This window comes from Paroedura picta, chromosome 6 (assembly GCF_049243985.1).
Source record: "Paroedura picta isolate Pp20150507F chromosome 6, Ppicta_v3.0, whole genome shotgun sequence".
NCBI lineage: Eukaryota > Metazoa > Chordata > Lepidosauria > Squamata > Gekkonidae > Paroedura > Paroedura picta.
Genome location: NC_135374.1, coordinates 18,623,461 through 18,638,077, shown reverse-complemented (window position 1 = coordinate 18,638,077; position 14,617 = coordinate 18,623,461).

Below are 14,617 nucleotides of genomic sequence, written 5' to 3'. Positions count from 1 at the left end.
TTTGACTACCCCTGAATTAAAGATCACAGATAACATCTGGTGAGATCCAGAACTTGGGCCTGTCACAAACTCTCAGCTTGGCCTTATTCACAGGGTGGTTTGTGTGAGAAAATGGGGGAGGGGAAAACAATTTGCTAAGCTGCTTTGACTCCCAACTGAGAAGAAAAGTGGGATATGAATATAGAAATGTAAATAAAATATGTCATTGTATCACTCTATCCTTTAACTGTGAACAACTATCCTTAATCCGTTTTCATACATTATAAGGATTATATCTTGGCCAGCTTGATGTAGTGGTTAAGAGCAGTGGCTTCTAATCTGGGGAAGTAGGTTTGATTTGCCACGCCTCTTCCACATGCAGCCAGCTGGGTGACCTTGAGCTAGTCACAGTTCTCAGAGCTGCCCCAGCCTCACCTACTTCACAGGGTGTCAGTTGTGGGGAGAGGAAGGGAAGCCGCTTTGAGACTCCTTTGGGTAATGAACCCAGCTCTCCTTTTTCTTATTTTAAAAGATGTTACCTAAATCAAGTGCCTAATTAATTCAATGGATAATGGAGCCCAAAAGTAATTGTGTCAATGAATGATGGACAAAATATTCAAATAGTCAAAAGATTGAAGTGACATGTCAATGAAAAGAGTTGTGCACAAGTCCAATATTTATTTGCAGCATAAAAACTTTACATCGTTGAGTTCAGTACGATCCATCATAGGCTTCGGGTTTTCTTTCTCCACCTTTGTCTGGAGCCCACATATCTCACCAGTTATGCAAGTTCCACTCCATTCTCCATATTTACCCCATGCTGATCCTTCTCCTTCCATTTCCATTCCACCGGAGCATTTAAATTTGATGTTGTTGACTGCCGTATCGTCGCCTATTAATCCTTGGGGTTTGGACACTCGGAGGGAGAAGGCTTTCAGATAGTCATACCAGCAGGACTTTTCTTCAGTCCAGACACCACCCTCTCTGGACAAGAAAAGAACTATTTGAGGGATGCTTCACCGTCACTATAGAATAATAGAATAGTAAAATCATAAAGTCATAGAGTTGAAGGGACCTCATGGGTCATCTAGTCGAACCCCCTGCACTATGCAGGAAACTCACAACCCTATCACTCATCTAGTGTAACCTGCCACCCCCTTGAACCTTCACAGAATCAGCCTCTCCGTCAGATGGTTATCAAGCTTCTGTTTAAAAATTTCCAAAGATGGAGAACCCTCCACCTCCCGAGGAAGCCTGTTCCACTGAGAAACCACTCTAACTGTCAGGAACTTCTTTTTGATGTTTAGACGGAATTTCTTTTGAATTAATTTCATCCTATTCGTTCTAGTCTGTCCCTTTGGGGCAAGAGAGAACAATTCTGCTCCATCCTCCGTATGGCATCCTTTTAAATACTTGAAAATGGTTATCAGATCCCCTGAATTTCAGTAAATTTCACTTCTCCTTTTTGTAGGAGTCATCTAGGGGTATTTTCAATCTGCACGTATTTAGGATATGAATTGTCGTTGTAAGGTGCAAAGTCATGTCCGACCCATCGTGACCCCATGGACAATGATCCTCCAGGCCTTCCTGTCCTCTACCACAGACGTAGTCAACCTGTGGTCCTCCAGATGTCCATGGACTACAATTCCCATGAGCCCCTGCCAGCATTTGCTGGCAGAGGCTCATGGGAATTGCATTCCATGAACATCTGGAGGACCACGGGTTGACTACCCCTGCTCTACCATTCCCCAGAGTCCATTTAAGCTTCATATCCATTTAAGGATATAAATACTACTTTAGAAGCATCTGTCTGCTTCTAAGTTACTTTCCTCTACACCAGGGGTAGTCAAACTGCGGCCCTCCAGATGTCCATGGAATACAATTCCCAGGAGCCCCTGCCAGCGAATGCTGGCAAGGGCTCCTGGGAATTGTAGTCCATGGACATCTGGAGGGCCGCAGTTTGACTACCCCTGCTCTACACTGTCCCGACACTTCTATATGCAATCATCTCGCTCCATGGGCACTTCGACTGTCTCCTTGCTATTGCTTTTTGTGTTGGGCTTCTCCATTGCCATTGTTTCATTGCCACGAAAACCCCCCAAACCTCATTTTTCTGCATCCTCCAAGGGCTGTCGGCTTTGTAGCTCTCACTTCAGGAGGCTGCCCATTTTGCACGAATCCTGTTTGGCAACTGAACAGTCTGTCTTTGAACACAATGATCGGATGTGAGCAGATCACTGGTCTATTCAGTTCCTGCCCAAACTCCTGTCTAATGGGTTTCCTTGGAATTTCCCAATCCGAACAAATTACAGTACAAAAAAAGGAAGGTTCACAATGAACAATCAACAGAAGAGAACAGGGAACCTTTCTAAGGCAATCTGTTTGTAATAATATATACAATGAGTAAAGTCAATGGAGTCACTGAAGCAGTAGGTGCAAACTTAAATGGAGCTTCCGAGTGTGACCAACTTCTGTTGGAAATGTGATGTTGCCTGGGCACACACAACTCTGTGCCTCACCATACAGGTGGCGGCAGGGTGGGGTGGGGCAGGGGTAGTCAACCTGTGGTCCTCCAGATGTCCATGGACTAAAATTCCCATGAGCCCCTGCCAGCAAACACTGACAGAGGCTCATGGGAATTGTAGTCCACGGACATCTGGAGGACCACAGGTTGACTACCCCTGGGGTTAGGGACAGGGTTTTTCCCTGCACAATGACAGGATAGTGGCACGCTGCTCTTTTGCCATCGTGGGGGAGAAACAATGCCCCATTCAGCTCCACAGTGTTGCCTTGGAAATCATATAAGGCTGATGTAAATTCACGATGACTAGATAGCACTTTCCCCCTCTGGTGGCACCATGGTGACTCTCTTAAACTGGTATGACGTGGATCCGGGAAATCTTCCAGAACAGGTACCGGTCCGTGGATCAGTTGGTACCGGTCCGCAGCTCCTCCTCGGAGGCTGCCCTACCACTCTGCCTCCAGCTCACCTTTGGTCCTCTCCAGTGGCCGCCATGGCTGTGGCTCCCCCCTCAGCGTGGCACTGTGCAGCTGCTGCTGGCAGCGGCCCCCAGCGGGTGGTGGGAAGTCAGGGGCACCAAAGGGAAAGCAAGTGGAGCAGGGGCTCAAGCAGCAGCGATGACACTCGGCAAAAGACTACGCCCCCCCAGGCCTCAATAAAAGTTTCAAGCCTTGACTGGTCCCCGGTGATAAAAAGGTTGGGGACCACTGTCCAACAAGACAGCCTCCCTGTGTGAGACCCGGCATGGAGAAGCAAGCCTGAAAAACAGAGAACAAAGAGAAGGAGAGAGATTACCTTCAACGAAAACCCTTCGAGGAAGCCTTGGGGACAGACAGCTGTCACCCCATTTCCCTCCATTTGATACCGAAAGGGTGGAGATGATGCTGCGAGTCCCACAGACAGCTTCCCACAGACAGCAAGAGAACAGCAAGGAGAGGAGAGCAATAACAAGGAGATGCATGTTGGGGCTTCAGTTCATCAGAGAGTTGGGTAGATGGAAGCAGTGCCAGAGACCAGAAACCTTGTTTAATACGGTGAGCCGAAATGCCTCATCAATCTAATGGCAAACATACTGTACCTGGGCACATGCACTACCATGCCAATGCGTTCTTGCACCAATAGGATCTTCACTAAACTAAGTAAACTCCTGGCTGCACACAATTAAATTTTCAGATGGTGTGCATTGTTGAACTGGAAGTCTACCCTGGGGTGAATAGGCCAGAGCATGGGGGTGAATGCATATTCAACTATGAGGAAAAGAATCAGGTATTCTTCCAAATACGTCTTCCAGCAAAAATTAGAAAACAGCTAAAGCTAGTGGTGGTGACAGCATTCCAGTTGAACTATTCAAAATCTTAAAGGACGATGCAGTAAAAGTGCTACACTCAATATGCCAGCAAATTTGGAAAACTCAACAATGGCCACAGGATTGGAAAAGGTCAGTTTACATTCCAATCCCAAAGAAGGGCAATGCCAAAGAATGTTCAAACTACCGCACCATTGCACTAATTTCTCATGCTAGCAAAGTTATGCTCAAAATCCTACAAGCTAGGCTCCAGCAATATGTGGACCGAGAACTTCCAGAAGTACAGGCAGGATTTCGAAGAGGCAGAGGAACTAGAGATCAAATTGCCAACATACGCTGGATCATGGAGAAAGCTAGGGAGTACCAGAAGAATGTCTACTTCTGCTTCATTGACTATGCTAAAGCCTTTGATTGTGTGGAGCACAACAAATTGTGGCAAGTTCTTAAAGAGATGGGAATACCAGAGCATCTTATTTGTCTCTTGAGAAATTTATATGCAGGTCAAGAAGCAACAGTGAGAACTGAACATGGAATCACTAACTGGTTCAAAATTGAGAAAGGAGTTCGGCAAGGCTGTATACTGTCGCCTTGCCTATTTAACTTGTATGCAGAGCACATCATGAGAAATGCGGGATTAGAGGAGTCACAAATTGGGATCAAGATTGCAGGGAGAAATATCAACAACCTCAGATATGCAGATGATACCACTCTAATGGCAGAAAGTGAAGAGGAACTAAAGAGCCTGTTGATGCGGGTGAAGGAGGAGAGTGCAAAAGTTGGCTTGAAATTCAACATCAAGAAAACGAAGATCATGGCATCCGGCCCTCTCAATTCATGGCAAATAGATGGGGAAGAAATGGAGATAGTGACAGATTTTATTTTCCTGGGCTCCAAGATCACTGCAGATGGGGACTGCAGCAAAGAAATTAAAAGACGCTTGCTCCTGGGGAGGAAAGCTATGGCAAATCTAGACAGCATCCTAAAAAGCAGAGACATCACCCTGCCAACAAAAGTGCGTTTAGTCAAGGCTATGGTATTCCCAGTTGCAATGTATGGCTGCGAAAGTTGGACCATAAGGAAGGCCGAGCGTCAAAGAATTGAGGCTTTTGAACTCTGGTGCTGGAGAAGACTCTTGCGAGTCCCTTGGACTGCAAGGCGAACAAACCGATCAGTCCTAGAGGAGATCAACCCTGACTGCTCTTTAGAAGGCCAGATCCTGAAGATGAAACTCAAATACTTTGGCCACCTCATGAGAAGGAAGGACTCCCTGGAGAAGAGCCTAATGCTGGGAGCGATCGAGGGCAAAAGAAGAAGGGGACGACAGAGAATGAGGTGGCTGGATGGAGTCACTGAAGCAGTAGGTGCAAACTTAAATGGTCTCCGGGGAATGGTAGAGGACAGGAAGGCCTGGAGGATCATTGTCCATGGGGTCGCGATGGGTCGGACACGACTTCGCACATAACAACAACAATCCTTCAGTGATGTCCAAGTGAACATGAAATGTACACATGGAAAGTCCTTTATTATTTGTGAACAGGGATGCCGTAGGGGTGGAGTTCCTCTGAAAAGAACAAGCGAAATAATCCCTAATTTGAAAGAAAGGATAAAACTTGGGTAGAAAGGTTCTTCTCATTTGAAAAAAAGAAAGGTAAGCAGCACAAGGGAGAGGTGTATAAAATTATAAATTTGTGGGGAAAATGTTACAGATATCTTTTGTCTCTCCTTGTCTTGAGGCTAGAACTTGAGTTCACTATTCTAAGCTGTTTTGATCCTGCTGGCATTGCGGTGCCTTCTAGGTTTTTTTTTTTAAATCATCAACAGAAAAAAAGAGAGAGATAAGGGAATATGAGAAAGAATAAAGGAAGAAACTAGTATGAAAGGGAAAGATGCCTCATTTATTTAGTTCATGCGTACTCTGCCTTTGTCCCCAAGGAGATCTCTCTAAGACAGTTGCTTCATTCTCCTCTCCTCTGTTTTGTTCCTCACCAAAACTATGTGAGGTAAATAAGGCTGAGAGAACATGAGAGGCCCCAGATTTCCCAGCAGGTTCGCTTGGCATAGTAGGGATATAATCCTGGGTCTCCCAGCTCCTAGTCTGACTCTGTAACAACCTCCCCAACATGGGCTGAAAGGAAGGACAGATACAGCACTGTCAGTACAACAACAAAAAAAAGAAAAGAAAGGGAGAAATGGGACCACTTGGCCCAAATGGCAAATGGAAGGGGAGTGTTCCCTGGTTTAGAATTGTAAAGATCCTCCATCTTAGGAACTAAAAAGTAAGCAGCATCTTTTGCTTCTCCAACTGAGAAAGAGAGACAATGTCCTGTTTGATCACATAGATAGGCAAGGAACATGTTCATTTCAGCTTCCTTCAATGTGGAACTCACACCAGGAGGGTGGAGAAGATCTTCTCTATGTGCCCCAACCTCACAAATGGAGACTGCATTGGTTATTTTATTTTCACGAACTGCTCAGAGTGCCTCTGGGAAGGTTGGTTTATAAACCCAATAAATAAATAAAATTAGCATTTCCTCCTCCTTCCCTTCTTATGATGAGCCTCCCTCTGGAGCTAGAATTGGGTCCACAATGTTTAATGATAGCTAGACTTAGGTAGGGAAGTTGGTTTCATTTCTTTTTAAAATAATTCCTAAAGGGAGTGTTTCGTAACTGAGTTGTTTTACATGGTTTTTTGTTTCATCATCGTTTCTTTCATTATTGTTGTTTCCTTCTCATAATTCTGTTATTATTTCGCATTAGTTCCAGTGGAAGACCTCCTTCCTTTTCTTGGGTGGCTACTTTCATGATTTCCCAGCCAAAGTGGAGAAAATTCAGGGGCTGCAGGACACCCATACTGCCAAATTTCAGGCAAACAGAATAAACCCTCTGTACTTTTGAAGCAATGGAAGGCACCCATGTTTAAAGTTCAATTCTGTGGCAGAATTGAGAGGAAAGATTCCAAAAAGGAACACAGACCATTTAGTCTGCAGCCACTTAGCTTGAAGAACATAGAATCATAGAAAAATAGAGTTGGAAGGAACCTCATGGGTCATCTAATCCAACCCCCCGCACTATGCAGGACAGTACTATGCACCATGCAGAACAGTACTATGAGAAGTAACAGTATCAGAAATAGGCAGGTGGCCCAGGTAAGGACATCTGGAAGGTGAGACATCTGGGCAAGCAGAAAGAAAGACCTGATAAGTTTTGGACAGCAGCAGAGAAGCAGGGCGGGGGATGCAGATATGAAAATACCCCTTTGTGCCCAAATATAATGGAAGGCAGCAGGGAACCAAGACACACAACTTTGTCTTCTTTAATAATACTGAAGTTCCCAAATCTTCTTCTTGCTGGTCAGCCTGGTAGCATGACATATTTTAGACAGTTCTCAGATGGTCCCATCCTTGTCCCTTGATTTCTCAACCAGCTGACAGGAATCAAGTGCTCCCTTTCTCCCTTTCTGCCTTGATCAGGCAGTGTGATGCAGCGGTAAAAAAGGCAAATGCCATTTTGGGCTGTATCAACAGAGGCATCACATCAAAATCACAAAGATGTCCTAGTCCCATTGTATACGGCACTGGTCAGACCACACTTGGAGTACTGTGTGCAGTTCTGGAGGCCTCACTTCAAGAAGGACGTAGATAAAATTGAAAGGGTACAGAGGAGAGCGACGAGGATGATCTGGGGCCAAGGGACCAAGCCCTATGAAGATAGGTTGAGGGACTTGGGAATGTTGAGCCTGGAGAAAAGGAGATTGAGAGGGGACAGGATAGCCCTCTTTAAGTATTTGAAAGGTTGTCACTTGGAGGAGGGCAGGATGCTGTTTCTGTTGGCTGCAAAGGAGAGGACACGCAGTAATGGGTTTAAACTTCAAGTACAACGATATAGGCTAGATATCAGGGAAAAAATTTTCACAGTCAGAGTAGTTCAGCAGTGGAATAGGCTGCCTAAGGAGGTGGTGAGCTCCCCCTCACTGGCAGTCTTCAAGCAAAGGTTGGATACACACTTTTCTTGGATGCTTTAGGATGCTTAGGTCTGATCCTGCGTTGAGCAGGGGGTTGGACTAGATGGCCTGTATGGCCCCTTCCAACTCTATGATTCTATGATTCTATGATTCTATGCCTTAGGCATTCAATTTTACCTCGCAGGTTAGATTGCTGACTCTTAACAATAAGAAAATGAACTTTCTTACATAGATGGATGTTCTTAAATAAACGAAGTTTCAGTATATTATTCATTAATTGTGAAGCAGACTTTGTTACAGAGAGAGTTGTCCTCCCCTCATTCTGGGAAAGCTGCACAGCCTTGAAGGAATCCCCTCAGGTGAATTAATTTTCTCTCAGGGCTAGAGAATGGTCCTATCTCTTCCTTAGGCCAACTTTCCTCAGTTCTTAAATACTCCTCTTCCCTTTCAGAACTCCCCTATACTGGACGCCCTGCAAGGCCTCTGCATTTTTTTATCATCTTGTAAAGAGTAAAACATTCTCCCTCTTTTGCCCAAGGCCATCCAGCTGCAGGCAATCGCTCCTTCTCCCCTTAGGCATTTGGGCTGATAAGAACTTGGTTCCTTGTCCTAGGGGGAGATGAGATGAGGCTTGTGTCATGGATTGGCTCCTAGCCATGTAAAACCAGGAGATATTCCAGGGCAAGAGGAGACTGCTTTTCCTGACTCAAAAGAAGAGAGTGGACCTGGAAAGGCTGGATAACAAAAGAGACTGCCAACAACTTTCCCAATACCGCTTTTTCCTGGCTGAGGACGGCGAGTTACTTTCAGTGAGTCAGACTAGGAAATGTTTAAACTAGCAAGTGTTTTGTTCCAAGTGTGTACCTGTTGCTATTTTATATGCTTTTGCCAGAGCCTTAATAAATGAATTGGTGCAATTTGTAATTTTAAAAAATTAATTTTTGCAATATGCTCATTTTAATTGTTGATATTTATCCCAAATGACTTTTCCCCATCGTTGTAAGTCTTCAATTAGTTTTGTCCAAATCTTCAGGGAGTGACCCCCAACCATAAAATTATTCAAGTGTTCTTTCACAGAAATTAAACCGAAACTGACCAATGGCGTGAAGACCCATGGTTCATGATTGTATATAAATTGGGGGCCTTTACGTACGGGGATCTTTGTTGCAAATTGTTTGCGGAATGAAAAATCGCCATTTAAAATAGTGGAATTCGTCGTTATGCATACCTGCCTTTGTAGTGGAATCAGTTGCGTTTTTTAGCGTTTCCCACAGGCTTCCGGTCTCGGCAGAAATCGCTAGAAAGGAAGCGCTATTGCCAAGCTCGTCCCGCCCCTGGCCGTCAAGCAGCCAATGGGCAGCCGTTAGCATGCTCCCAAACAGCCCCTTTCCCTTTAAGAAAGGTTTTTTTAAAAAAAACAGACCCATAGCAACGAATCTAGGTAGATTCGTTGCAACGGAGAGACCCATCCAGCTGCCTAATGTGAGCTGTCGTTTGATCGTATGATCGTTGCCACGCTGCCTCGAGTGATAAAAAAAAAATCCCCCCCCCTCTCACGGGCCCGATTTTCGGCTGAATTAATGTGTAAAAAATAAAGGGACTTTATTTCAGCAAACGGGCTTTTATGTGGTTTGTGCTTAGTGACTAAAGGTAAAGGACTGAAGCCAGGGAAGCCTCTAAACAGAAAGAGGCTCGCTGGTGCGTTTATCCCCGCTCGCTCGGAGAAAAAAAAATGGCGATCGCTTCGCCAGAAGTTTGGAGGACAGGCTCAGGAGGAGGGACTTTGAAGAAACCGCAACAATGGTAACGCACAGGTCTTTATCGCTAGTGTTACAGATTGTTTGCAAGAGTGTAGCGCTTTCCGGAGGGTGAATCCACTTTTTGGGATTCCCCTGAAAGCGCTACAACGAAGCGCTTTTTGCTGATCGGTTTCAGGAGTGTTGCAGATTGTCTACGACGTCGTGCGTTAAGGCAAATCAATAGCGTTTCCAATTAGCAACCATTGTGCGATTTTGAAGCCGTGCAAAAAGCCCCTGGGTTTTTTCCAGGGTTTCTCAGTTCAGCTCTACCTCTTGACCCGCCAAGCTGTGACGCCACCTGGAGCGCCTGGTGGGAGACTGTGCTGTGCTGGAGGCACTGCTGGAGTGGCTGGCAGCCAAGCGCGGCGCCTGCAGGAGGAGCAACATCAGTGGCAGTGCCCCCCCTGGCCAAACTGTTCACCCTGCTGCGATCCGTGTGAAAGGGTCATTCGACCCCCCCCAAAGGGGTCCCGACCCCCAGGTTGAAAACCACTGCTCTGGGGCAACAGAAAACAACTCTGCTCCATCTTATCTATGACAGCCCTTCAAGTATTTGAAGATGGTTATCATACCACCTCATAATGGCAGTTTTTATCAACTTTTTTCTTTGAGTAGTCAAAAGCATTTAGTACCATAATCTAGTGGGTTATACTGTTGCAGACTGGGCTGGTGATAGATCATCAATTCACCAGTGGATCTGTATTCCTGTATGGGGCTGGAGCAGTAAGTGGAAGTAGTCATAAACAGGATTCTGTGGCTTATTCTTCAGCAGAGTAGTAGACAAGAAATGGTAGTTTTCAACCTGGCGATGGCAAAAACTTTATTCAAACAAAATAAACTGTTATAAGTTCCTGGGTACAACAGCCTCATTTTCATTTTTACTTCATCAGTGAACTGTAACAAAATATGAATATATCATGTCCTCATGCAGACTTTACATAACATAAAGAATATGTACTTCATCAATATAGTATAGTATTTCTTTAAATTGGCTTTTACTAACAAAGTTAGTCTTCCTATATATGGAAACATTTTATTTAAAAAATTACATCAAAAAAAGCAAATTATTAAAGAACATATACCAAATATCCATCCATACCTTATATTTTAAGACATATATCTTGGGTCTACTAATATCAAAGGTCCAACAAGGTAACCATCCTCTATTCTTCAACAGAAGCAGAAAATATCCCTGCTGCAGATGCATGCAAAGAAGTTATATGGTTTAACCAGATTTTGGAAGACCTGGGAATGCCAGAGTCAAAAATGATTCAGATTATGGAAGATAATCTAATAAAATAAATTCATATACTAAATATATAGATACCAGTTGTAATTATAGGTCTGAATCATGAAATAAAAGATCTGAATGAAAAGATTCAGAATCAAGATGCAATATTATCCATTAATGGAGATGCCATTTGAAATCATGACAAAGTCTTTACCAAAAGACAGTTTTGAGAAAATGTGTTGGAAATTAAATTTAGTTGCTTCAAATTAGTCTCATCTATATGGGAATTCATAGGAAGATCTCTGGAGCTTAATTTGAACAAACAGAGACTTCTGTGGTTCCATGAGGAAGGGAGTCTAAGGGCTCTTGCTGTAAGATAAATTTGAAAAAAAATCTCCTATGTTTAAATAGTTATTACAGTAAGTTTTCCTGCTTATACAATACATGTGATGTATAAAAATTCATCCACAATGAAGAAATCCACAGACTCTGCTACATTTATAAAGGAAGGTGGAATATCCTGCATCTGGTGAGTGCTGGGATATTACCCCAAGAGAAGAATTAAGTTTTCCTTTCTCTAATAGAGTGGACTCTATGGCATTGCGCCCCACTGAGGTACCTGTCCTCCCCAGTCTCCATCCCCAAATCTCCAGGAATTTCCAAATCAGAATCAGGATACCCTACCCTGCATCCCCTACCAGTGGGTTAGTGTGTGTGGCAACCCTACTATTGACAGAATATAGAGGAGAAAATGCATAGGTGAAAAAAAACTGGAAGGACATGGAATCCTATGGGACTAATATGGTGGATAATGTGTGTCCTGCAACATTACTGGCATTTGTGGAATACAGACAAGGGTGCAGAAACCCAAGTTAAGATTTCTGGCAGACAGCACTAGAATCAGTGCTGTAAAGTTATTTTGTTTTGCTTAAATAATGCCGGCTGCTCAATTTGCGTTGCTTTTGTGTGGCAGTATTCATTTTCTTCTATGTAATGGCATTAGTGTCATGTTGGCATTAATTAACTGAGCATCATTAATCCATTGATTCTGAATCCTGTTACAAATGGAATTAATTAGATCCCCCCAATTAATTCCAAGTGGGATAAAATGATTTATGTTATAATAATTTCAACAGAATGTATGGATTGTTTATAGTTCAAGGGTGGAGGGACAATGGATTCCTCCACACTCACATATTCATCACTTGTGTTATTCTATTGCTTTCAATTCTTTTCTTTTCAAAGTATGCTTAGTCCCATAAAAATGCAACCCAGGTATTGAGATAACAATAGACCTCTCTGTGTTATGGGATGACAACCTATCCTGGAATCCTCAGTTTTGTGAACCCAGTAGTCATTTTTGAAACTTTGAGAATGGTTACTGGGTATCAGAACAGACATGACTGCATTTATACTGTCTTCATCTAAACCTGCCTAGGAAACGGAGGGTAGAAGCATGATGCTGAAATTTTGGCTTCAGTTTGGAATAATTCCAAGAATGAAGTTTCACTATTGATACTAATTTGAACACATCTGAAGTTGCGTTATATTGTATCAAACTCTTGGTCCACTAAGGTCAGCACTACCTGTTCAGATTGGAATAGGAGAAACTCTAATACCACAATTCTTTAATACAGTTCCTCATGTTGTGGTGACCTCAACCATAAAATTATGCAAGTGTTCTTTCACAGAAATTAAACTGAAACTGAACAATGGTGTGAAGATCCATTCTTCATGACTGTATATAAATTGATTTTCTCCCTGGGGTTTTTCAGTTCAGTTCTGCCTCTTGTCCCACCATGCTGATCTTGCACTTTTCTGCTGCTCCAGATGGTCTATTTCGATCTACCCTGCAAGGCTGTTGTGTGGATGGTACCCCCCAGTCAAGCTGCTTGCCCTGCCGTGACCCCTGGGAAAGGGTCATTCAGCCCCCAAAGGGGTCCCGACCCCCAGGTTGAGAACCACTGCTCTAGTTAAAGAGATGAGTTTTCTACTGACAGCTAATCCACACAGTATCAGGACAACTAGGGCAGTTATTTGGCAGCTGGGATTTGGGCAGTGAAGTGTTAGCTCCCAAATTAGGCCAAACTGGAAGGAGAATCCCTGTATAGTTAGAGAGGGGAAGTCAGATGGGTGTATTTACTCAGACTCATGTATGTAAGAAAGGGATTCTGACTCCTTGGTAGGCAATGGGATACTGGCTCATCTAGGAAGGGGGGAAGCAGTGGTATTCGAATGAGTGCCCCCTTTTTTAGGAGCCAGTGGAGTTCAAAGAATTTACAAAGTTAAAAAGAACAACAAACATGTTTTAGGATAAATCTTTAACCCTCCCCCCGCTCCAGAGGAGCGGGAGGAATAAAGGAGTAAGGGCAAGTGGGGAGGAGTTAGGGCGGGCCCTGTCCGGGATAAAAACTCGGAGGGCCCAATCAGGAGCCGCGAAGCGGCTCCTGATTGGGCCCTCCGAGTGTCACTCGAGGGCCAAGCAGCCAATGGGGAGCCGCACAAAGCGCGGCTCCCCATTGGCTGGTTGGCCCAGCCTCGCCTGGGCCGGCCAGGGAGTTGCCGCTCAGAGGAAGAAGCCTTCCCCAGCGGTAAGTCCTCCGGCCGGCTTCCCCTCGCCCAGGGAGCCTTCTGCCGGGCCCTGGGGCAGGCTCGCCTGCCCTTGGGCCCGCCAGAAGGCCACAAAGCCCACTCCCGAAGTCCTGAGCCTTCTGCCAGGCCCTGGAGCAGTCTCGGCTGCTCCTAGGCCTGGCAGTAGGCCGCGGAGCCCACCGCCCCCGTCCCGAGCCTTCTGCCAGGCCCTGGAGCAGCCGAGCCTGCTCCTAGGCCTGGCAGTAGGCCGCGGAGCCCACCGCCCCCGTCCGGAGCCTTCTGCCAGGCCCTGGAGCAGCCGAGACTGCTCTTCGGCCCGGCAGTAGGCCTCAAAGCCTGCCGCTCCCGTCCCGAGCCTTCTGCCGGGCCCTGGGGCAGCCGAGACTGCTCCTCGGCCCGGCAGTAGGCCTCAAAGCCTGCCGCCGCCTTCCCGAGCCTTCTGCCGGGCCCTGGAGCAGCCAAGCCTGCCCCTGGCCCCAGCAGAACGTCCCAAGGCCACCTACCTTCCTCTGTTCCTCCCTTCTTCCCAGCATTCCCTTTGCCCTTTCCTTCCTCCCAGCATTCCCTTTGCCCTTTCCTTCCCTTCCTCCCAGCATTCCCTTTGTTTTTCCCTTTCTCCCTTCCTCCCTATCTTCCATCTGCCTCTTTCTGCTACCTGTTTCTCTCCCTCTTCTTCTGTCTCTATCTTCCTCCTTTTCTTTCTGTGTTTCTGTCTCTCTCCTTTTCCTCCTTCCTTCGCCCCATCCCTCCACCATCATGCTAGGGCCCACTGTATTTTGCCCACAGTGGGCTTAATATCTAGTCTTTAAATAATTTGGTAAGGGCCCTGAGGGCGGGCCCTCTTTGTGATGAGGAAGAATGCCAATAGGCCCCTTCCTTCGGATTGACTAATTGGGAGGCGCAAAGCGCCTTCCGATCCGCCCCCATTCCACCTCGGCTGAATGAGCCCCCACGCCGCCATTACCTCCTTTGCTTTCAGGGCGGATGGCCACTGCAGCGCCGCCTGTCCAGGAAAGCCCGGCCACCGTCCTCCTCACGCTGACCCACGCTGCCTCCAGACTTCAAGAGGTCACCCGCCATCCTCCTCACGCTGCCTCCTCATCCAGACAGGCCGAGCAAGGGCCGCCTGCTGTCGTCCTCCCGCCGCCTCCAGCCCCGCCAGCTTCTACAACGCCGGGCACCAGCCCACACGACCGGGACCAGCCTGCGCCGCCACCCCCCGTCGCTG